General features: G+C 44.3%; 1 non-coding gene across 1 annotated transcript; it reads left to right on the forward strand.

The window, feature by feature from the left end:
- The first annotated feature begins 907 nt into the window (after positions 1-907).
- On the forward strand, positions 908-980 carry TRNAR-ACG (transfer RNA arginine (anticodon ACG)). The gene has a single exon. It is a non-coding gene; the product is annotated as a tRNA-Arg (tRNA).
- The last annotated feature ends 6,090 nt before the right edge of the window (positions 981-7,070 follow it).

The raw sequence follows: 7,070 nt of genomic DNA on the forward strand, positions 1-7,070 counted from the left end.
AGGACTAAAGGCCGATTCACACTTTTTTTATCTGTTATGGTGTGTTAATGTAACCCTAGGTTCACATCTATGCATTTTCTGCAGCGTTTAGCAGAAACACAGTACAGTCCATTTAATATGATTTCCTATGGGACAAGTTCACATCTCTGTCTTTTCAACCGGTGCATTTTTTGGAAAGGATCAAGGACTTTTTTGAACGCAAAAAGCTGCATTTTTTTGTTCAATAGACTTCAATAGGAACTCTGTAGAAAAGCATGTATTGCGTTTTTGCCGCATTTTTTATGTGTTTTAAAATCTGTCTAGCAGCAAGAAATATTTAAAAAATAACCCCCCCCCCTCACAAAACGCAGCAAAAACACAAGTGCAAAAATGCAAAACATAATGCAGAAACGCACAAAATGCAACCCGCATAGGCAGGGGCGGACTGACAACTCATGGGGCCCCCCGGGCAATAGGGGATCATGGGGCCCCTTTGTCCTTCCCCAAACTCAAAAAAGCCTATGAAAAAGGTACCAGGGACATCTCACGGGGCCCCCTACTGACCCCGGGCCCTCGGGCAGTGCCCGAGTTTCCAAATGGTCAGTCCGTCCCTGCGCATAGGTGTGAACCTAAGGTAAGGCAATCTTTTGGGTTTTTAGCAGCACAGCACACCACAATGCATGGTATTTAGGATGTAGACTGCGGTTCCTTGCCTTCTACTGTTACTATTCACAATGAACGGAAGGAAGCACAATGCAATGCACATGCAGGAACTGACACATTGCTGCAACACACCAGTGTGAATGGGACAGAAAGTGGAAGCATAAATATATGATTGGTCATACTGACATTAAAACAATTACATTGATTGGTTAGAAATGTTTGATGTTAGCTGGGTGAGGAAGAGTTAAAACTTTTTTCAACAAGAGGGCCAGTGGCGCAATGGATAACGCGTCTGACTACGGATCAGAAGATTCTAGGTTCGACTCCTGGCTGGCTCGAAACTTTTTTTTTTTTTTTTTCTACTTTGCAAGTAATCTTTAATCTATTCTATATACTGGTATACTGTTCCTATAAATACACTTAATGTTAAAAAAGAAAAAAAAAAGATGATAGGCGAAAAATCTGCTCCGCCACTGCATTCCATTATTTATTCTTTTCTTTTAGTTTGCCTGATGGTATTAGCGAGCTGTTAAAAAGTGTTCCGAAGAATCTCTTTGCCAGATAATTTTTTTTTCTTGGAGGTGCACAGGCACCTCCTGGGTGTCATCAGGGCCTTAGTACATTGTACTAGAAGCAACCCAACATCTATACCTCCTACTATTCCAATCCGGAATCCCAAGGGATCCCTTGTGCAAGTGCTGACTTGACTGAAAATGTGGATATAACAGAGGAACTTGGAATAATCAACTTGTCAAATCATAAACTTTCACAACCAGAATTAACCATCCTCTCCAAAGGCCTTACATTCTGCCCAACCACCGAATTGGATCATTTACAATTGTTGTCAGATATTATTATTATTATACAGTATTTATATAGTGCCAAAGGGTATGCTCAGCGCTGCACAGTAGCAAGGGGGGACAGTACATGAGACAAGACAGTAACAATACAATACACGAGGGGTTCGAGGGCCCTGCTCTTTCGAGCTTACAATCTAGGAGGGAGGGGAAAGTGGTACAAGAGGAGATGGCTGTGGGGGTGGTGGGAGGAGTGGAGGAGGTTAGTTGCTAGGTGAGGTCGGGTGTTAGGTGAGGTTGGGGTAGGCTTCCCTGAAGAGATGGTTTTTCAGGGTGCGCCTGAAGGTGAGGAGGGTAGGTGACAGTCTGATGGATTGGGGTAGGGAGTTCCAGAGGATGGGGGAAGTCCTGGAGAAGTCCTGCAATCGGGCGTGGGAGGAGGAGACCAGGGAGCTAGAGAGTAGGAGGTCCTGTGAGGAGCGGAGGGCACAGGTAGGGTAGTATTTGGGTATCAGGTCAGTTATGTATTTCGGGGAGGCGTTGTGAATGGCTTTGTAGGTCAGAGTTAGCAGTTTGAATTTGATGCGTTGGGCAATCGGGAGCCGATGAAGGGATTGGCAGAGGGGGGAGGCAGATGTGGAGCGGTTGGTGAGGTGGATGAGTCTAGCCGCTGAGTTCAGGATAGACTGGAGTGGGGATAGCGTTCGTTTGGGTAGGCCAGTGAGAAGAGAATTGCAATAGTCCAGGCGTGAGATGATGAGGGAGTGTACGAGTTGTTTGGTGGTGTCTGGGGTGAGGAATGTACGTATCTTGGCGATGTTGCGGAGGTGGAGCCTGCAAGATCTAGATAGCAGTTGGATGTGGGGCAGGAAGGAGAGGTGGGAGTCCAGGGTGACACCCAGGACTTTGGCGTGTGGGGTGGGAGAGATGGTGGTGTTGTTAGTAGTGATGGAGAGGATGGGGGGGGGCACGGGGAAGACCAGGAGCTCGGTTTTGGATAGGTTAAGTTTGAGGAAAATGGAGGATTTCTTCAGGAGACTAAGGCTCAAAGAATATTTCCACAATAATGAAAGGAATCCCAGGACAATGGAGTGCTACTCAAAGAAAAAGAACAGCTGCTTCACACCTCCACAAGGACACAACCCCAAACTGGACACCTATATTGATAGCTTCAGACTGCGAGCTACATCACTGATATCCACCCAGCAAAAGAAAATTCTGTACAATCTTTCACCACTAGAGCGAATGGCTATACACGATTTGCGCAATAATCTGGCCATCACCATCAAACCAGAGGACAAAGGGGGAGCAGTTGTTGTGATGGATACAAACAAATACATACAAGAAGGCCAGAGGCAGCTGGAAAATGCAATCTACTATAAAAAACTGGATTATGATCCGACCCAGGACTTTACAAAGCAATTAAAAGGTCTCATTAAAAGACTTCCAGCCCACCTACATTCAGAACCTCATAAATGCGATTCCTGATCATCCAGAAATCGGGGACTTCTATATGCTACCCAAAGTCTACAAGCCAGGAAATCCAGGCAGACCCATCATAACAGGTATGAATACTTTCACCGAACAAATCTCAGGCTTTGTAGAAAATTTTTTAAAACCGTTAGTCAAGAATACTGCTAGTTTCCTGCAAGACACAACTGACTTTCTGAACAAGATCAACAACATCCAGCAATTACCATCTGTCACGGTATGGGAGCCTGCCAATTATTAATCCCCTTATTAATGCCTTGTATCACATGCCCTCAGTGTCCTGCTCTGTATTGTTCCAATTGTCCCCTGTGTCACTAGGCCAAATGGCCATATCAAATTACTCTGGGCCCCCTCCCTCCTGGCCAGCTGGCTGGGAGCTCTCTGCACACCTCCCAACCTGCTTTTCATCTATGCAGACAGCATCCCTGCCTCCCCAGGATGTCCCTATCACCAGCCTGATTCTCCCTGGGGTCTAGTGTTCCCTTCCCCCTCCCGGTTGCCAAGGCGACCGGGGAGCATCCTGCAGCAGTTTAAGAGGTGGATGCTGGGAGCTCCTATTCATTCTGTTGTGTAGTCTGCAAGGGATCTCAAGCTCCGGCGAGACCCTTGTGAATAGACTCTGCAAGCCTACCCCAGCCTCACAGAGACCCCACAGGAAGGAAGAGACAACCAGAGAAAGCTTGCCTACGATTGCGAGAGACCCCACAGAAGGGGGAGAGACTACCACAGCCCGTCTACCAGAGCCAGAGGCCACCCGCCTGATCCGGACTCCACAGGTACCTGCGTTCTGCTTCTACCCCTGGGAGACCAGGCACCCTGTGGATCCGTGAGTACCTGCTTCCCCACTGTGTTACCTGAACTGTTGCGGTGGTGACTCCTCGCACCCCTCTCCTGTGTCGGACTACCCCTGTTACAGGGACACCCCCTTGGCTCTCCTAGTGGACTATAAGTGGGTGGGGCCCCCTCGTTACCCTTTAGTGGCAAATCCACCCTCTCTGCCACCCCCGTATTGAAGGATTGCCGTCTGTTTGTCTCAATAAAGCTTTGTGCGTCTGCCATCCACTCTGTGTGTTCTGTCCTGCCTTTCCTCCGTCACACCATCTAATACACTTCTAGTGACTATGGATGTAGTATCCCTGTATAGTAATATCCCTCACAAGGATGGATTAGCTTCATGTCACAGATCCTTATCATCCTCACCAAACCATAAATACATGGCTGAGGATGTTACACAGCTCATTGAATTCATACTTACACACAACTACTTTACTTTCAATAAAGACATCTATCTTCAATGTATGGGCACTGCGATGGGAAGTAAAATGGCACCCCAATATGCAAATTTATTTATGCCTGACCTGGAGGAAAAATTCCTGAACAGAATGGAACAAAAACCATACAGATACGATCGCTATATTGATGATATTTTCATCATATGGACAGAATGTGTAGAAAACCTAAAACAATTTTACTCATTGATGAACACTTTTCATCCATCAATCAAACTAAAAATTGAATACTCAAAACACACACGTCAACTTCCTAGACACCACAGTATACATCAGGGATGATACGCTTCACACCTCAATATACTCCCTGTTCCAAATTATTATGCAAATGATATTTTTCTCATTTACCTAAATAATTGATGTAAATAACAGTCAGCATAATTCTCATGTTATCAACTATTAAGAGTACAATTCACATTTTATTGAACAAACCTCCTAATGATAACAGGATTTTTGTTAAACATAAAACACTTACAATGCACTGTTCCAAATTATTCCGCACAGTAAGTTTCAAAACACTTTTGTAAAGAACTGAAAATTGTCATTTGTTGTGTTTGCAGCATATTTACTGAAATCAAAAGCTATTTCAATCAAACTTTTAAAAACATTTTAACTTTTTAAACATTTTAACAGGTCACGTTACATTGTAACATAGGACCCCTTATTTGATAGCAGCTTCACAAGTCTTGCATCCATTGACCTTGTGAGTTTTTGGACAGTTTCTGCTTGAATTTGTTTGCAAGATGTCAGAATAGCCTCCCAGAGCTGCTGTTTGGATGTAAACTGTCTCCCACCCTCATAGATCTTTTGCTTGAGGATGCTCCAAAGGTTCTCAATAGGATTGAGGTCAGGGGAGGATGGAGGCCACACCATGACTTTCTCTCCTTTTATCCCCATAGCAGCCATTGATGCAGAGGTATTCTTTGCAGCATTACATGGTGCATTGTCATGCATGAAGATGATTTTATTACGGAAAGCATAGTTCTTCCTTCTATACCAGGGAAGAAAGTGGTCAGTCATAAACTTCACATACTTTGCAGAGGTCATCTTTATACCATCAGGGACCCTAAAGGGGCCAACCAGCTCTGTTCCCATGATTCCGGCCCAAAACATGACTCCACCACCACCTTGCTGACGTCGCAGCCTTGTTGGAACAGGGTGGCCGCCCACCAACCATCCACTACTCCATCCATCTGGACCATACAGGGTTGCACGGCACTCATCAGTGAACAGGACTGTTTGAAAATTAGTCTTCATGTATTTTTCTGCCCAATGCAGCTGTTTCTGCTTGTGAGCATTGGTTACAATGAAGGTTTATGCACAGTTGCAAGATTCTGGAGGACTCTACACCTTGATGTCCGTGGGACTCCAGAGGCACCAGCAGCTTCAAATATCTGTTTGCTGCTATGTAATGGTATTTTAGCAGCTGCTGTCTTGATCCGATGCATGGATCTGGCAGAAATCTTCCTCAATGTGCCTTTATCTGCACGAACCCGTCTGTGCTCTGAATCAGCCACAAATCTCTTAATAGTGCGATGATTACGCTTAAGTTTTCATGAAATATCTAATGTTTTCATACCTCGTCCAAGGCATCGAACTATTTCACTCTTTTCGGCAGCAGAGAGATCCTTTTTCTTCCACATATTGCTTGAAAATGGTGCTCTGCTTAATAATGTGGAACGCCGTCCTTTAGTAGTTTTTCCTTAAATTGGGCTCACCGGCCAATCTAATTATCACAGGTGTCCGAGATTGTTTTCAGTAATCAAAAGAGCCCTGACACACAATGCCATCCATGAGTTACACTGAAAAATAAAATATTTAATCTTTGTGACACTTAAATAGAATTTGCATAATAAATTGGAACAGGGTGTACAGGAAACCCACTGACAGATGCAACTACCTCCACAGTTCTACCTTCCACCCCCAACACACGAAACGTGCCATCATACACAATCAGGCCATTAGATACCACCGAATATGTTCTGACCCAAGAGACAGAGATAAACATCTCGGGACACTAGCAGACGCCTTCCATAAGAAAGGTTACAAGGACAAAACTATCAACACCGGCATAAACACAGCCTTGAGAACCCGAAGAGAAAATCTGCTTCAGTACAAAGAGAAAAAAACAAACAACCGTGTACCTCTAGTAACCACATACAACCCAGCACTAGAAGGGATAAGAAAAATAATCAAAGATTTACAACCCATCATAACAGAGGATGGAACTCTAAAAGAAATATTCCAGCAACCCCCAATACTGGCCTTCAGACAACCCCCCAACCTCAGAAATAAACTAATCAGTAGGAAACTTCCTTCTGATCAAGATGTCACAAATAATGGAAGCAAACCCTGCAATGGAAAAAACGCTGCAAACTGTGGAACCAAATCAATCCATCAAAAAGTGTCAGACACTCAAAAGGGATCTTCAATATTTCCGGATCATACAGCTGCACCTCCAGTAATGTTGTGCACCTTATCCAGTGCAGAAAATGCAGCAAAGGATCTTATGTTGGCGAAACAGGACAGAAGTTGCAAACAAGGATGAATCTGCACAGACATACCATCAAGGAACATACAGAAGATGATCTCTGCATACCTGTAGGACACCATTTCGCACAACCAGACCACACTTTGGGAGACCTCAATATTTTAATTCTTAAAGGAAATTTAAAATCCATTCAGGAAAGAAAAACTTTTGAACTAAGAATGATAATTGATACAAGAGATAACGGCCTGAATTTGGACATGGGATTCCTCAATCATTATCCAACAGTTTTATGACTATCAGCTCAAGCATGACTCCCTCTGTGTGAGTGTTGTCTTCCCCCCCTCCCCCTTTGCTTTTGCT

Source organism: Staurois parvus, unplaced genomic scaffold (assembly GCF_062004578.1).
Source record: "Staurois parvus isolate SC_StPar_1 unplaced genomic scaffold, SC_StPar_1.0 ptg000342l, whole genome shotgun sequence".
Lineage (NCBI taxonomy): Eukaryota > Metazoa > Chordata > Amphibia > Anura > Ranidae > Staurois > Staurois parvus.